This window comes from Lissotriton vulgaris, chromosome 4_1 (genome assembly GCF_964263255.1).
Source record: "Lissotriton vulgaris chromosome 4_1, aLisVul1.2, whole genome shotgun sequence".
Classification (NCBI taxonomy): domain Eukaryota; kingdom Metazoa; phylum Chordata; class Amphibia; order Caudata; family Salamandridae; genus Lissotriton; species Lissotriton vulgaris.
The window spans coordinates 1,675,211,845-1,675,230,421 of NC_141691.1; positions in this window are offsets into that span (position 1 = coordinate 1,675,211,845).

Here is an 18,577-nt window from a genome sequence, read left to right on the forward strand (position 1 = left end):
AATATAAGAAATTAGTATAAAATGAAAGACATAATAATTAATACATTTATAAATTATTATTTACAAAACCTTTGAAATTCACTGAAAAAACCATAGGTTTCAGGCATGTTATAGTTAGGAATTAGCATTTAAATAACCTTAGAAATTCACTGAAAAAAAACATAAGTTTCAGCCATGTTATAGTTAGGAATTAGCATTTAAAAAACCTTAGAAATGCACTGAAAAAACCATAGGTTTCATCCATGTTATAGTTAGCTGGACATTTCTCTCATACAAAACCATTGAAATTCCTCCGTTATAGTTAGTTCAGCTAACTATAACTCGCGCCCCCGCAATGCACTGCTGATGACGTCAAATATTACATCACTCATGACATGGTCAGTGACATCACTTATGACATCACTGATGACATCTCAAATGACATCACTGATGACATCACTGATGAAATCATCCAGTGAATGTGTGTCTTTCTGAAAAATAAATATTTGTTATATGTATATCTAAAGGTCGATGGAAGAATAAATGGGTAAATAACTGTCTAAATGGCCACCTGGTCTGGATACATCTGAAGTACTTAGCACGGGAAACCTAGGACCCTATTTATCTAAAAGCAATCCAAGTTGAAGCCTCTAGGAACAGGACTTAACAAGAGAAATAGTAAGTAAATGGACTCCAGTGGTTATGAAACAGGATCTTGAAAGGTGAACAGAACCACATGCAGATCCCTAAACAAAGTCTAGGATTTCACTTGGGGATGGGGCAAAGAAAAGCTTTTTAGTAACTTGTCAGGAAGACCTTTGATGCCCTGAATCCTCTTCCATGGTCCACATGATGCTCAAATGGCTTCCCACTGTACTCTGGGAATAGATGAGGAAAGAAACATAAAAACATTCTCTAGGATTAAAAAATAATCACAGACCCAAACACTGAATCCCTTCTTAAGACACTAAGAGCTGAAAGAACAATGTAAGCTGCGTTGGGTGCTTATGTGCTTACGTTATTTCTTAACTCAGGCCTTGCTGCATTAGCTCATCCTTAACTTTCATACCAGGAGGTGTTTAAAGGAAGTACCATAAACTAAGAGGACAGGGAGATAGATGAAAAACCCACTCCTTGCCAATTGTTAATTGATGGCCAATTAGTGGGAAGAATACATCCCATCCTCCTCCAACAGGGAACCACCAGAAGAACTGTAGCAGCTTTCCACTCTATCTGAAACAGGACTCAAGTGATGATAGCAAAATGAGGAAATGCTTAGAGGAGTGCCCTTGGCCAAACACAGAGCAGGATACCTACTCCCTGAGAACCCGGTCCTTGAAAAGCTTTGGAGACTGTATTGTTGGACCTGGAAGGATATCGGAATCTGAACATTCAGTAGGAAGGACAGATTCCAGTGGAAAAGAATTGGCCAGGAGACCATTCCAAGACCAATCTTGTCCCAGGGATTGACTAATATCAATGTAGCCTAGTAGAAAACAAGCAAATTAGGATATTTTTAATTTGAAAGATACTTTTAGGAGTAGGGTCTAAGTGGGCTGCACTCACTTTAAATCATTAGACTCACAACCACTCAAGTGCCAGAGCTAACATCTACTGTATTTGGCAATGTAGGTAAGTCAGGGGCTTGAGGATATGACCTTCAGGAAGAAACACAACTCCTAATTGTGTCTTAAGGAGACTAAAACCTGAAGATATTGCATTAGGTTTAAGTTAGAGTTAGGTAAATTGATCAAGGACCCATGGAGATGAAGAACCTTGCAAACATGAAAATCAGTCGCCTGGACCAGAAGAGGTAAGAAGACATGTATAATTCAGTGTTCTAGATATGATGTGTGATTATACCTTAGTTGTACAGAAGTCCTACTAAAGCAACCAGGACTTTGGTGAGCACTTGAGGGCATGCTTAGAGCCAAAAAGACAGCAATTGAAAATGAAAGTGTAGATTCCCCATAGCAACTCAGAGAAATTAATAATGATCTGGATGAATGAGGATATGCAGGTAAACACCTTCCAGAACTAGGCAGGGCATGAATTCTCCTGAATTATACGCTGCAGTGCCCATTTTGATGGATTTTGTGGAAATAAGCTGGCTAACAAACTGTAGATTGATAATCCATAGTCCTCCTGACCTGTTTCTCCACCAGAAAGAAGTGGGAATCAACCCCCAGCTCTTTCTCAGAGGGTGTGGGAACTTTTCTAGGACTCCTGGGACAGACAGTGGTAAGTGAGTTCAGATTGTAACATTCAGAACCTCTTATCACTGGTATGCTGGGCCTTCATCTTACCACGGACCCTAAATATGAGCAGCCAGCAAGTATACCCCTTTAGCAAATGACCCTCAGGGTAGCGAGGTCAGGCAGCTCAATATAGGTGGTGTGGGATAGCAATTTGAAATTCAATGAAACATCCATTATCAATCAATTAACAAGGGTCCAACCTAATTAGAAAAGACAAAATTCTGATGCATTACATAATCAACAGAGTGCATGTCAGTCTGCGCACAGTTATTGTTTGAAGTGGGGTCCTTATCGCTTAGTGCCGCCACCAAATGCTGGAGGCGGGAGTCCCCGACCCCTCTCTTCAGCGTTAGGCTAAGTAAGGACACCGTCTGAGATAGCCCTGCTCACCCCCTTAGTAGCTTGGCACGAGCAGCCAGGCTTATCTCCAAGGCATGAGTGTACAGTATGTGCAACCACACTCACAGCAACCTAATGATGTCACCACAAATAGACTCCACACAAGTTTTTATGAAATGAGTATAATCTTTATATGAGAAGTCATACGATATGACCACGTGATACAAAACCAACATATAAGAATGGGTAGAATTCTTTCTGGTGGGTTGGTAGGTTCTAATCCCAACCACCGCTTCTAACCAACAGTAAAACTCACTTCTAGCCGTTTCCAAAAGGTTAGGCCAGTCGTATTGCTAGAATCACACATGATGCAAAAGAAAACAAATACTGCAATTTGGTAATGATATTCTCTTGTACTATGCAACAGAAAAACAATGCCCTACGTAGCGCCACAGTCATGTATTTTGCTACTGAAGGAATAATGCAATGCATATCAATACCAGCATGCCCTGTGCCAGGAAGAAACTAAGCAATGCGTCACGCTACAATCATGTACTGTGCAAGGAAGAAATAATTCACTGCGCCATGTTATAATCAGATACTGTGCAAGAAAAAAATAATGCAATGCGCCACGTTACAATCAGGTAATCTGCGAGGGAAAAATATTGCAGTGCGTAGCGCCCAAGCATGTAGTTCATCAGGCACATATGAGGTCACTCTGTCCCCAGTACTGCCCCTCCTTGGGTCAGCACGGGCCGAGACCCGAGCTGAAGCAAAAGGATTGCGCAGCTGACAGAAGCAAGAGGCCGGAAGAGTTTCCCTCCAGGCCCGCACCCCACCGCAGGTGGTGAACCATGTAACCTGGGGGTCGCGACCCCACTCTCCTCTCCAATGTTAGCAACTTGGGCCTTGATCTAGAACTTCGTCACGGGGTGCAGCTAGCTCGGGCCGGCGGCTCAGCTCCTCCGGGGCTGCCGGTCCAGGCTCCTGCTGTTTTAATCTGAGGGCCCAATGACTTGGTCCTCCTTCCGGCGGTCTCAGTGACACCAAGACCCACCCTCAGCACTGCGGATACTTTACTTCAAATTCAGTGCACACCCTACCCAGGCACTCCTCACCAGTGCCTCAGGTTGCACCTTGCCACGCACACTGCGTGTCCGAGACTCGCCTCTTCTATGGTACTCACGATGACCCAGCACTCTTCACCAGTGCCTCTGCTTGCACCTCGACACACACCCTGCGCGTCTGAGTCTCTCCTCTTCTTCCGGTGCACACAATGTCTAGGCGCCCTTCACCAATGCCCTGATTGCACTACGACACACACTCTACCCGTCCTAGTCTCACCTTTTCTCCCGGTGCACATGATGACCAGGAGCTCCTCACCAATGCCGTGGCTGCACCACGACATGCACTCTGCACGTCCAAGACTCACTTCTTCTTTCGGTGCACACGATGTCCAGGTGCTCTTCACTAATGCCCAGGCTGCACCACAACATGCACTCTGTGCATCCGAGTCTCACCTCTTCTCCTGGTGCGCACGATGACCATGCGTTTCTCACCAACACCCTGGCTGCACCACGACAGTCACTCGGCGCGTCCGAGACTCACTTCTTCTTTTGGTGCACACAAGGACCAGGCGCTCCTCACCAACGCCCTGGCCTGCACTACGACACACACTCTGCGCGTATGAGTCTCACTTTGTCTCCCTGTGCACACCATGACCAGGTACTCCTCACCAGCACCTTGGCCTGCACCACGACACGCACCCAGTGTGTCCAAGACTCAGCTTACTTTTGCGTGCCCACGATCACAAGGCACAACTTCTGAGGGTCTCAAGCTGTAAAAGCACACGCACACTGCGTTGCTTGGGACTTCTCCGGAAACTTTTATGATCTTGTATTTCCAAACAGGGAGCCAGCTCACCTCGGGCCCTTGGGGTTACAAGACACAGCACAAAGCACAGTCGTTTTCAAGCAGGGTGGATCCAGCGCCTCCAAGCACAGTCCCAACAGCCTCTCCCTTGGTTAGAACAGCAAACTGCAGACCAGCCCCAGATCACGAAGCAAGGATTGGTCTTTCTACAGCAGTCTCTTCAGTTGCTCCTTCTTTAGCAGAGCAGAGGTTCCTCTTGACCGCAGAAAAGGGGTCAAGCCTTTTCAGTCTCAATCTATTTCTGTTTCATTCCAACGATCAGGGGTTTCAGCTCCCATAATTACACCCCTTAATGTCTTTGAAGTTTGTTTGTGCTCAGGGGTCCCTAATCCCTCCCTAAATCAGATGTAGGTGTCTACCTCCCAGTGCCACCTCTCTCCCCTTGATACTGGGGGTCTGGATCCTTAATTACTCTGCAGAAGATGGGTCAATTGGTTTATAGCACCAGCCGAGGCATTTTCCCCTCCCGGGCTTCTCCTCCCCACTACTCTCCAGATGCAGGGCTGCCTGGTGCCATCTCAACCCCTCCCTGGGTCAAGACCTCTCCAAGCTCCTCTCACCTTTCAGATCCAGACAGACAATCCACATTTCAGCAGAGACACACAGAAATGCCTAAAGCACAAAACTCAGCCACTTTCTAAAAGAGTGGTTTCTGAACACACAGTGACAAAACCACCTTCACAGAAAGATGTGTTATGACACCGTGAGTTCATACATACTAAAGTTCAGCTCTCCATTATAAACTTATAGGAAACGCTAACAAACACAACACCCAGCCTCCCCTATTCTGTCCTATGGGCAGGATGGCCTTTCAGCAGTGAAAAACGAGATGGAGTGTTTTTCACTGTCAGAACATAACACACACCTTAGTATATGTCCTGCCTTTTACCTACACTGCACCCTGCCCAGGGATTACCCGGGCGTGCCCAATGTGTATGCAATAGGGAAAGTAAGGCCTGACAAGTGGTTGCACTTGTCAGGACAACATGCTAACTTAGCAAACTGCGCGCAGGCCCTACACTGCATTCCTGACTTCCCTTCTCCGCAAGCCTTTGCATTACTAGCCCTAGCAAACACAGTGCACATCACTAGGACCTTTACTAGTAAGGCAAACATTACCAATCATGGCCAACCAATTTCCATTACATTTTACATAGGGAACACTTGTACTTTGACACTGATCAGCAGTGGCAAAGTACCCAAAGCATCTAATCTGTCCGTTGTGCGTCGGCGCCACCCCAGGTTAAATCCTAACCCGGGAGGTGCTGAAACAGGACACTAGAATGGCAACTAACATGTTTATTAATAAGTACACTGCAGTGGAGCCTGGTCTGACCAGCCTCATGGGATAGCTGTCGAGGGACTGACTTCAGAACACTTGGTAACACAAAATAAGGCTTCCAACACCTCTCAAGTCCAGCCCCTGATGAAAATATACAGCTTGGACAAAAACTGAACAAAGAAGGCACCAAGGGATGAGCTACCACCTGCAGAATGGGTACACATTATCAGGCTCCCAAGGTCATCTTGCTCGGTCTCAGCTCTCTCCAGTGTGCAAGCATAACTATGTCCAGGGATAGGCACATAAAGTTGGATAAACTATTCTCTTCGTGCATCTGGGTACCAACCTTGAATAAGATAAGCAGGAATTACTGAACAGCAGCTTCTGCTGAGGCAAGCAAAGAGCGGGGGCACTGAGGCCGGGCTTTCATTACAGCATAACATGGCATCTACATAGAAGGAAAATGGCGTTTCAGATGCTAACTTTAGCATGTACAATGTTAGAAAGGGTTGGTCACACACATTTGCAATAGCGATCAATATAAAATAGTTACATGAATGCTAACATAACACAGTATACGATATGGGGGATAGGGCAATGGCACATTTGATTCAAACAAATCCCTTTCACCTCAGCGTTAGCTGCACGGTACCAGCGCTCAAGTTTCAGCCCCATGGTACAGCAGTGCTGTGCAAATGCTGTGCAAATGTCCCACGAGGAACCTTGCATGGTATTATGGTACCATGAGTGTAAGCTACTGCAGGAGTACAGCGGAACTTCACAGGACTGCAGCACTGGGTCTTGTGGGATTTCCAATTATTTATACAATTGTGGCCCCTGTGGGGTCCCTCTGGAACCCCCTCTACAAGTCCCATGGGTACAAGGTGTTTCCTACGTGTCCCCATACATCTAATTTATAAACATGTTCAGGATATTGGGACTGAGTCTCCGAGTTCTGTAATGACAGCCGCAAAATTTTCTCTGGGTTGCAGCCAATCATTTACCTTCAAATCCCTTGGTTCATCTGCTGCTTCAAGGGGACTGGCCATTCTTGATGCTCCTCTTAGGGAACCTTGTGCCCAGAGGGCGCTGGTTGTGTATTTTGTCCTGTGGGAGTCTCGTGCTCATTGGATTGCGTTGGCTCTGTCCATTGGAGTACTTTGGCCGTCTAGGTTCAACCCATCTTTCCTTGTGTCTGGATTTTCCCCTTTCTGGTTAGATACCTTGGCAGGTGATTGATGCCGGTCACTCCTGTTTGCTCCCTTCCTGTTTTTATGGTAATTTTACTGAGATATTAAATTGGGGAAGTGTACCCAGCCATGGGGCACAGGGTCAAGACTGATTTCTATATGGCTGGGTTCAAACTGGAATGGCATGGTGAGCAAAATGATGGCTTTAGGCCCAGATCTCTGTACTGGGGTGAATGTATGACATTGTTCTGCATTCTGTCTATAAACTGTTGTTTTTGCATTTGTCACGCAGAGTGGGACGGGTATGCTCAGACGTGAGGCCTGTGCTCTCCATGCCACTTGAATCAAGCTATCCTGGCTTATGAGGGCTGAAAGCCCGAAACCGGTCCTAGGATGCTTGTTTCCAGTCCAGGGAGGACCTGCATTGGCAGTTCGGGCTGGACTGTTCCCATGGGGCACAGGGTCAGGACTGATTTGCATATGGCTGGGTTCAAACTGGAAAGGCATGGTGAGCAAAAAAATTATGGATTTAGGCCCAGATCTCTGTTCTGGGGTGAATGTATGACATTGTTCTGTATTCTGTCCATCAACTGTTGTTTTGCATTCGACAGTGGAAAGGCAGTCCGTCATCCTTCCCTATATATCAGACACCAGTGCGCCCAGTGGCCACTGCAGTACATCGACTTCCAGCATTCATCTGAAGCAAAAACTCAAATAGCTGTGTGTAAAGGCTACGTGTATGCCACGGGCCTAATGTGAAGTGAAGAACTTATGTTGAACAAAATCTCCACAAATTAGACCCGCTTAAGAACACAAATGTCAAGGTTCAACTACGGTTTTCGCAGAAAGATTATGCATCAAAGCAGTCGCTCCAAATTTTGGCAAGGCTCGCTACAAAAATGTCTTATTCAGAGGCTTGATCTTTTCACTTTAAAGTGGGGATTTGGAAAGTCAGAAACATACTTACCTCTTCATAATGTAAGTACACAGATAAAGAAAAGCTCAGATAATACTTTAATTTCTTATTGATAATCTATTGTTATTCCACTTTCCCCGGTCCTGCAACTCTCCCAGCTTATTTCCTGCGCGCTCACTTGCAAATGTGGCCCTTTGGGCTGCTTTGGTAGTGAACTCAGGTATTTTATGGGTAGAGGTGGCTGTTTATAAGCCCTGGAGCTGGGGGAAGATTTTTTTGTGTTGCCAGTTGGAAGTCTTCAGGGTGTGGACATGCCACATGCTGTCACTATTAGAAGAGAAGGAAGAAACAGGACAATGGTACTAGGGGTAATTGAACGGAAAACTGTATGTGACTTCATGATATTTCGAGCCCATGTGTTAGTAATGTTATCAATTTTTCTACAAATACATATAGACGCTAAGTGAATCAGCTGTCTTATTTCATCATTGAATGCATTCCTACCTGATTTTGGTAGTTTACCGACCACGACTGCATTTGCTGTGCTAGCTAGGCATGAATTTACCTTCAGGGAAGTGTTTGGGAAGTAGCAGCCCCCATTCTTGCTTTCTTGTTTTGGTAGTTGGGTCTTGGCTGGCATGGCTGTGTTGTTTTTTCTTGCCATAATGATTTCACTAAGAGGTTTTAACTTTTTCATTTTTTGATTCAGGTACTTAAATATATATTGTGACTGGTCAACCAATAAAAAAGTAGCAAATACACAACAACAGAAGTACTCCAAGAATGGATGAAAATGTACTACTTTTCGGAGTTCACAAACGTTGGCAGTAGTAAGCTTGGAAAGTACCGCCAGTCTCAGGTTTCCAGGCATACCCCTTATTATCTGAATGAAAACATAGCTAAATATGGACCGAACAGTTTCTTACGATCAGCTGACATGACATTTATGACTCTTCCTCATACACTATAAAATTGGCCTCTAACCTTCCGAACAAACTTCCAGCTGCCATGCTTAGGAAAAAGGCTCGCTTGACTTTTTTTTTAAAAACTGTAAAAACATGGCTTTTCTGTTGGATTCTGGCTTTGTGACGTGGGTTTGGTTCTATCCCTCTTGTTTTTTTCGAATTTGCAGAGCCCAGATAAGGTTCGTCTGTTCGCGTTTTTTTTTGCGTTTAACAAAATGAAAGTAAACTAAATAATTAAACGGGGGAGCCTTTACTGTAATCAGGCTTGGCAATGCTTCAGAGTGCCATATACATTTTAAGGTTTTGGAACACAACTTTATACAAATGGCAAAACAACTGTGCCACAACTATAAAACAACTATCCTGCTAGTAGAGACGGATCCCTTCTCCATGCGCTACATGAATGTAACGCGTGCGAACTTAATAGGCCCACACAACATTGCCACTTTTATTATGCTCTACATACAACAATGGTGCATATTATGCAGTACAGTTAGTCAGGCCCAGCGTGAGGAGCCCTTCTCAGCCGCCATGTTGTTTCTTCTTTGTTTACCTGCTCGTTCAAATTCACTGACCTGCTAAGATTATTCAAACCAATTTATATTTCATAATAACGCGCTGCTGGTGACTTCTGAGTAATAACCGCACGACGCGGGAAACAATAATAGCATGACTATTTTTATGTTAATTTTACTGCGACATTAAATTGGAGAAGTGCAATGAGAAGAAATGACCGTCCAGACGAATGATTCACAGTGGAAAGGCAGCGCGTCATCCTTTCCCACATAACAGACACCCGCGAGCTCACTGGAGTACACCGACTTCCAGCATTCATCTAAACCAGAAACTCAATACACCACTGAGCGCCAAGCTGTGTGCAAAGGCTACGTGTACACCATGGGGCCTAATGTGAAGAAAAGAACTTATGTTGAATAATATCTCCACAAATTAGACCCGCTTAAGAACAAAAATGTCAAGGTTCAACTACGGTTTTCGCAAAAGGATTATGCATCACAGCAGCCACTCCAAAAATGTCTTTCATAGATTTGCCCTTTTCATTTCAAGGTATGGATTTTTTAAAAAGTCAGAAACATACTTAAAGGACAATAGTCAGATTTTATAATAGCAATACTAGCCCTAACTATAGTCTTTACCAAACCTACACTTGAGCCTAAACCAGAGATGTCACACAGAGGGACGGATCTATGCCAGATCTTCAAGCTAACTAATAGTATATAAGTGAGATGCATTTACTTTCAATGTACGTGTCTTTTTTTATATAACTTGATTAAAAAACCTGGCTCTCCTAGATTTACCCTAGACATCCCTACTTGAAGCCTAGGACAAACGTGAACTATATCTGTAAGAAGGCCTTTATTGCAAAAAAACCCTTAAATCCTCTCCCTTAACCCAGCCATAACACCCAAACTACAATTGTAGTCGCCTTGAATCCTAATCCCAGCTAGAACTCCTTCCTCATCTCTGGGCCCAATTCACAAAGGTAAACTGAGACGAAAGTCTAACTTTTCAACTTTTGTTATTCACAAAGGGCAGTCAATATTCGTACTTTATGACTGTGAGCCCTCTGACTTTAAACCTTGTTCTGGCTTGTTCCATTATAGTGCTAATAATTGTAACTTTTTAAAATTCATTCACCTACATCACGCCATTATTCATTTTTTTACATTAGTCCAACAAATAAATAACGTCATATCTATGACTCGGGTGCTGCAATATCAGCACCTTTCTTTGGTACACAAAAACTGAAAAAAAAACCTGGATACCTAGTAGACTCTCCTTTCATTTAAGATCAACAAATCCGGGTGTTGTGCTCAAGTTTTCCAGCCCGGGGGAAGCAAAAGGCAACTAGTAACTATTGAACTGACATGGAGTGGGGCTCTTTGCCAAAGAGGGGCGGGCTTCCATCTGCATTCTGTTTTCTACGGGGGAGAAAACAGGGGTTTTCTTCCCAAATCTGCCTCCATGGGGACCTATAAAGCCCCCTGGAAGTTAGAGATATTTTTCTGTCAAGTAGTCAGAAACCCTGTGACTACCTGGACTTCCCATAATAAGGCCCCTCTCTGGTCTCTACTGATCATTTGCATTCCATCTCCCCTGAGGAAGTAGATTGGGGCAATAAGCTGAATCAGTTTCACTCAGAAGATATTAATGCTCTAAGATTTTTTTTAATGAAACAAAAAATGTACACATAGAGTAGGCAGCTTCCTGGTACAAGACATGTCTGTTTTTGACATCTACACAACATTTGCATTCCAATTCCTATGTGGAAGCATATAGAGGATGCTACACCTTGATCTGCTCCATTTAGGGGATTTGAAATTCCCTTGCAAGCAGGTTTAATATTTTGTAAAAAGAAAAAGTAGAAATGTCAGGTGAAGCCTTTTTCCTAGCATCTACGTTCTAGCAAATTTTGAGGAGCGCTTTGGGAATTTGATCACCCAGTCAACCCTCCCTCGGGTGGGATGAAATACCCACTGGATGCCAATGATTATTGTTTTTTTTTGTTTTTGTTTTTTAATTCTTATCATTGTAATTTTTATCAAATGTAAAACAAAACAAATAATGCACAGGAGAAAACACATTATGTAAATGTTTACAACGGAGAGAGAATCATACAGGAGGAGTATTGATAGTAGCACAATGAGGGATCAGCCATAGCATCATTACTATTGATAGTACAGTATGGCCAGTATTATATCGAGTCCAGCAGGGTGAAAGAGATAGGAAGGAATCAGGCATTTGATTCTCAGGAAAAATAAAAACGAGACATAATGGAGTAACAAAATCATACCAGACAATGTAGATGTTGTGATGCATATCTATGCCTGTCCTTCATAAGCCCCAGCGGTTAGGACTCTCAGACCCACAAATCGGTCCCAGGCAGTCCCCTCACTCCATCTGCTCTGGATGAAGCAACAAATAATAGCAGAGTGGCTGTCAAATATTTTTGGGTCTGGAAGAGGGTGGCTGCATTGTAGCATATATATCACTAGTGGTCTCTCAGTATATCAAATCCCGTATGATTGTGGGGACCATGGAGGCACCCCAGTGTGTGGAAATCTGCCTCTTGGAAAGAAGCAAGGCAATGGCGGTAAAACGCTGAACCCCAGCACCCAGGGGTTAAACATATCCCAATAAGGGGAGCAGCGGGGAAGGGTGTAAGTCGGAGTTAATCATCTCAATGAGAATTGTTCAATAAATTATAGCATCCAAATCAAAGGAAGATACAGGGACTGTGGCACATGCGTGGCTTTGACTTGCATCCACCTGCTATCCGCTTTTCAGGTCCCCTATTGACCCAAATCATGTGACCTATCCCTCATCCTGCACCATAGTGGGCCCTCTAACTGTAAGAGATGACTAATTGTCTATTACAGAGGGGTTTGAATGAGCTATGCACCACAAACTATGTGACTTTAGATTTTCGTAAACCCAGTCCCACTGATGTTCTCCAGTTATGAATTACTTATTAGACTAGAACATAATATAGGGACTGGCTACCAAATGGGAGATTTGGAGCTCCAAGAATTTCTAGCAAAATTTGAAATCATATGCATTTAAGAAAGGGCACTGGAAGGGGTAGGAGAAGGAGAAGGGGCATCTCATTATCTCGTCAAAAGCTTTGCAGATGTCTTTGTCCCCAGCTAGCCACTATTATTGTTGGCAATCTCAATACCTCATGTAATGATTAAATAGGGATATATATACAATTTTCCTGCCTTTGGTTTATTTGACTGCCATTTGTATAATTTTCTCACACTTTTTCTTCTTTTACCAGGTCCTCGTAATTTAGGGTTAACCCTTTTTTAACAGTCAATCATCACATCTTATCCGTGTTGCATTTTACTGGTAACTTTTAGTTGACACTTTTTTATAACAAAAAGATAATTTTGTATTTAATTTCTTTAATGTCGTTAAAATAGGTGAAGGGTAAAGTGGCAAGGGTAAAAACAGCACACACAAACACACACACATATATACATATATATTATGTTAAATATTAGATGAGGGTTCTTGTTGAAACCAATAAAAACACTGAAATTTGCCAGATATGGTACTCAATCCATTAAGAACTCGATAACTAATGCCCTCAGCATGCTCATAACACCACAGTTGAAAATGTCACTGATACAGAAGGCCATTTATTAAAAGAGTATCTTGAGCTATGGTGTATTTTGAGTGCATAGAGTAATAATTGGTGAATTTCAGTATTTTGAGCCATAACTATAGCTGTGTTTTTTCAGTGCTTTTCTTTGTTTTTATATGTTGTACTTAATTTCATTTGGCCTTTGGCCATGTGTATTGGAGTTTGTGCAGAGTTTCTTTGTTTGGGTGTTCAACTCCACCTGGCACAGTCGAAGGTCATGTGCAGGATTGGTTTTCCCTGGACCTAAATGACAGACCTTTGCACTTTTTGATAGCTGCATGGCAGAACTTCATAATTTTTGGTAGCTGCATGGGGCGACTTCACATCTTTTTGTTAGCTACATGATGGAACTTCACACTTTTTTAGTGAATATATGCCTAGTTAGGGAGGACGTGTGCTGGACCTAGACTCTCTCCCTGCGCCCAGTATATATGTTATTGGACTTTGGACCTGGCATTCAACCCCCTGTAGTTGGCCTTCAGCTAGGTGTAGCACAGTTTGGCTGTTTTGGCCAGGCCTTAAACCCAACCTCCAGCTACCACGTGACTCCAGTTGTGCATGGCCATCAGTAATTTGCAGCTGACTCCACCACAAACCTGTCATCAAACCTCAGTTACCAAAGGGGATTGGCCACAGGTCAAGCTCCTATTAACAAGTTGTTTGTTTGATAAGGAAGTCGTTTTTTTATTTGCGTTATATATATTGTGTGTTTTTTTTTCATAGACTTTTTTGTGTATTTATGTTTTTTTAAACTCTTTTCTAAAACAGCCACTCTTTCTCGTATCTGCGTAATACACTCCTTTTTATTAACTGTGGTATTTTTTTGCAGTGCTCCTTCATCTTTTCTTCCCAATTGTCTAGGTCTCGCAGACCAAGGAGTGCAAGTGTCTGGTTGCAAAAGACCTATTATGAACTTACAGTGGGTTTACAGACCGCAGATTTCTTACCATTGGTTAGCTATATTGCCGCTCTTATTAATTTGCTTTTTATTAAATGGTCTGCCTTACTCCTTATGTTTGTCCCTCAATTGATGTGTAGCCTCTTTCCAATCCTTTTAATTTTCTGACTTGGCTCCTTCCACTGCTCTTATTTAGAGAACTTCTTGCTTCATTGGCATTCAGTACTCCATGGGCATGAGTTTTCTAGCTCTCTCCCTCATTTACTGCTTTACCCCTGATATTGAGACGCTCCCTGAAGAGGAGACTTTAAGGGCTATTTTTGCTTTATTTTCTCCATTCCACATATTGCATGAAAGCACACCGTTTTATGTCACTGGGTGTTGGACCTGACATCCTTAGTGTGATTCACCCAATGTTTTGTCTTCAATCCTCTTGTTAGTGCTGACTTCGTTTTTTCTGACCTTAAGATTCTGCACACTTTACCACTGCTAACCAGTGCTAAAGGGCTTGTGTTCTCTTCCTAAAACCTGATGAAATTGGCTTACTCCCGATTGCCACATGTATTTACTTGTAAGTCCTTAGTAAAAAGGGTATTACCTCTACCTAAGGCCTGTAAATTTAATGCTACTGGTGTGTCTGTAGCACTGATTGTGCCACCCACTTAAGTAGCCCTTTAAACGTCTCTTAGGCCTGCCACTGTGTATGCAGTTTTTAACTTCTCTTTCAACCTGGCAAAACAAACCTTTTGCTCACTCTAAAACTTTCTTTTTAATACATATAAGTACCCTTGGAGGTAGGCACTAAACAGCTAATAATGCAGGGTGCAGTGTATTTTAAAAGTTGGACATGTACTTTTAACTTTTACATGTTATAGTGAAGGGAAAAAAGTTTACATTTGTTTTTCACTACTGGAAGGCTTTCCTCTCCCATAGGATAATATTGGATTACTTTACGACCTAACAGCCTTAAGGTGGTCTTCCCCCCAACTTTATGCCTACCTCCTCCACTTTTCTGACCTCGTTTTTTTCTGGATTTGGGACTCTGTGCACTTCACCAGCGCTAACCACTGCTAAAGAGGTTGTGCTCTCTCCCCTAAACATGGTAATATTGGCTCATCCCCAACTGGCATTATAATGTACTTATAAGTCCCTAGTAAAGTGCACTACATGTGCCCAGGGCCAGGAAAATCAATGCTACTAGCGGGCCTGCACCACTCATTGTGTCACTCTCTTAAGCAGCCCTCTAATCACAGTTTAGGCCTGCTATTGCAGAGCCTCTATGTGCAGTGTACACTGTCATTTCAACCCAGCTAGGTAAACCTTTTGCGAACCCAGAGGGCAGGGTGCAATGTATTTAACAGGTAATACATGTACTTTTAAAGTTCACATGTCCTGGTAGTGAAAACTCTCAATTTTATTTTCACTACTGCAAGTCCTATCTTTCCCATGTGATAACACTGGGATGACCTTATTACTTTTTATAAATGTAATTCCCAATTGCGAAGAGATATACATTTCAAGTTTGGTGTCTCCAAACTCACAATATGAATTCACAACTTATGGTAAAGTCCTGTTTTAGAAAGTTGCCATTTTCTTACTTTTGCCATTTGGTGTCTGATGCCTGTCTCTGATACAAGTCTGCAGAGGGTGACAGCTGGGCTCTGTGTGTTCCCCCTAGACATCCACACACAATGGGAGCTTAGGTTGACTTGATGGGTCATCCAGGAATGTTGGGATGGAGGAGCTTGACACAGGCTAACACTTGCACCTGAATAGACTGTGTCCTGTCCCCACATAAAGGGTGGCATAGTGAATTGGATCCAGGACAGGTAGGGAGGAGCTCTGTGCACTTCAAAGGCATGTCTTTGAAATCTACCCTACCTCAAAGGTACAACTGGCCAGAAGTGCTGGACCACTGACACCACCACTTCAGTACACTTCTGGACCTGTAAAGAATCTGCCAAGAAGAAGGACTGCTGTGCTGCTGAAAGACTGCCACTCTGCTAGACCGCTGCTTTGCTGGACTCCTGCTCTGTTGTGTTGCCCTGTTGCCTGCTTTTTCCATGTCTGGGTAAGAAGGACTGGACCTGCGTCACTTGAACCCAGAGTGACTCAAATGGCTTGCTGGCTTGCCTCCTGATCTGAAGTCTCTGGGACATAAAAGGCTTACAACTCTTCTGCTGTTGCACGTGGATTCTGCAATATGTTAGTCTGTCCTTCCAAGTGGTGCCACCCCAGTCAAGGACCCTTGGAAGTGAGGCTTAAGGTGCTTGCTTCACCAAAACCCATGCATCCCCTACAGAACCGGCACATGGGGGCCAATGCATGGATCAGAATTGGCACATCGTCCCCTGTTGTGTGGCCAAAAATGGTGCATCGCCTATGCTGCATGAGTCAACCCAAAGCATTGCCTTCGGAACCAGTTCTGCATGACGCTCTACCCGAGATTTGTGTATCTATGTTGATGGCAGCCTTGATGATGAAAACGAGAACTCAGCATCACAGCCCCCTGCTCATCTGAGCCAATGAATCTCCGATGTTGCATGAACCAGGACCAGCATCAGCACATTGCTGCCATTGTGAGAATCAACGCATTGCTTCAGCTGCACCTGGCATCTTCTTCGACATTGACACAGCCATGAATCAAGGTACTCTTGTTCAGCAGTGAAGTAGTGTGGCTCACTGGTTAGAGGCGGCAGACCCGAGAGCAGAGGACGGCCCGGGACCAGGGTTCGATTCCCGGCGCGGCAGGTTTCTGGACCAGGGTCAGCGGACTCGATAATTCTCTCGCCTCGGTGCCCACTCTGATCAGCGATCACACTCGGCAACTCTGGGCATTAGCTTGCCTCATCTTCACTAACGGCCCCACCAGACCGCCGGGGATGCCTGGTCTCACCCTGGAGATACCCATTAAGGGACCATCTCTCAGGGAAGCCAGGAAGGGTTTCGCAGCGGTCGAAGCGCCTTGGGACCCTCCGGGTAAGTAGTGCGCTATATAAATGCCTATACATACATACATACATACATACAGCTGGCTTAACTGTGTCCCCGTATCCGGCCTGAGCTGCATCGCAATTAGCCTGACCTTTTGACTTTGTTCCATTCTGGTGCGACCATATAACCCGGGCAACTGCCTATTGCCTATAAGTGCTATTTTACAGTTCATTCTTTAAACATTTGTATCTAAAGTTCTACTTATTGGAGTGTTGTAGTTTTGATCTTAATTTTATCCTAACCTGGTCCAAAATCTTTTTAGGTGGAGTTTTAATTGGTTTGCTGTTTGTAGTGTTGCACACATACTTTACACATTGCCTCTAAAGCCTAACTGCTCTGTGCCAAATGACCAGAAGGTGAGCACAGATTACTTTAGGGTTTGCCTGCTTCTTACTCTGACTAGGATTGCAGCTGCTGCCCAACTTGGGCGTCTATCCTAGTCAACCAAGAACCCAATTTCTAACAGCTACCCTAATATATTTAATAAGTGATACGTTTCAGTTTGGAGCAGGGAGAGATATCAAGTTTGGTGTCTAAAAATTGGAATTTAAAACCCTCTTTAATGATAAAGTAGGATTTTAAGTCACAATTCTGAAAATGTGAGTTTTAGAAAGTTGCCATAGTATTGTCCCATCATTTGTGTGTGCAGCCTGTATCCTTGGTCACATGACTTAGTGTAGCTGGCAGTGCGTCTTGAGTATTACTTCGAAACAGTGATACATAGGGGGAATAGGTGCTGTCAGGATGGTCCATCTCTGTCAGGATAAGTGGGAGGAGCTGTCACCTACCACACTTGCACATTTCAAAGACAAACAACTCTGTGGGGGAGGGCTCTACACACTTCTCCCACTTCAAAGTGGTCGCCAGGTACAAATATTTGACTTTCAGACCTAACTCATCTGGTCACTTCTGTCTTGTTGACAGGGATCGAGTGCACTGCTGCACAATGCCTTTCGATGCAGTATCTTGCATTGTAGCATGTCATTGATGGTTCCTTAATGCCAGCCGGTGCAGCTCAACCCTCACAATTTGGTGCATAGGCTAGAAAGAACTTTTAGAAGACTGAACACTGATTTGTACCCTGCCTGTGCTCCATCATGGTCGGCCTGAACTTTTGACTTCAACCTGGTCTCATGCGACCACATAACCATGGTTGTCGCTTTTTGTTTCCTAGCGCTTTATTTTTGTAAAACCTTTGAAACTGCATATCTCTGGTTGTAATAAATGGATTTTTGTTGTTTTGGTGTCAAATATTTTAATAAAATATACTCTATTTTTCTAAATTTGTGTGGGAGGTTTTTTGTATTGAGTGTTTACTTTATTACTGTTTGAAGTGCTGCATATGTACTTTACATAATGCCTCTAACTTAAGCCTGACGGCTTTATGCCAGGCAACTAAAGTTTTTTTTATAAACAGGTTCATTTGGGGTTTGTTTGTGTTTCACCCTTGCAAGAATTGTGGTTACTGTTTGAGCAGAGTTTCACCCCTCTCAACCAGCGCCTAATTTCTTACACTGAGGCAAGTGCCCCTTACTAAGCTGGCATCTGAGACAGAAAATATGCTTAGCATGACATTTCTCCTGGAGGCCCACATACATCTGTGGGAAGTAAATTAGGCCTTAGCAATTAATATTTTTCTTTTTACATTGTGATGCC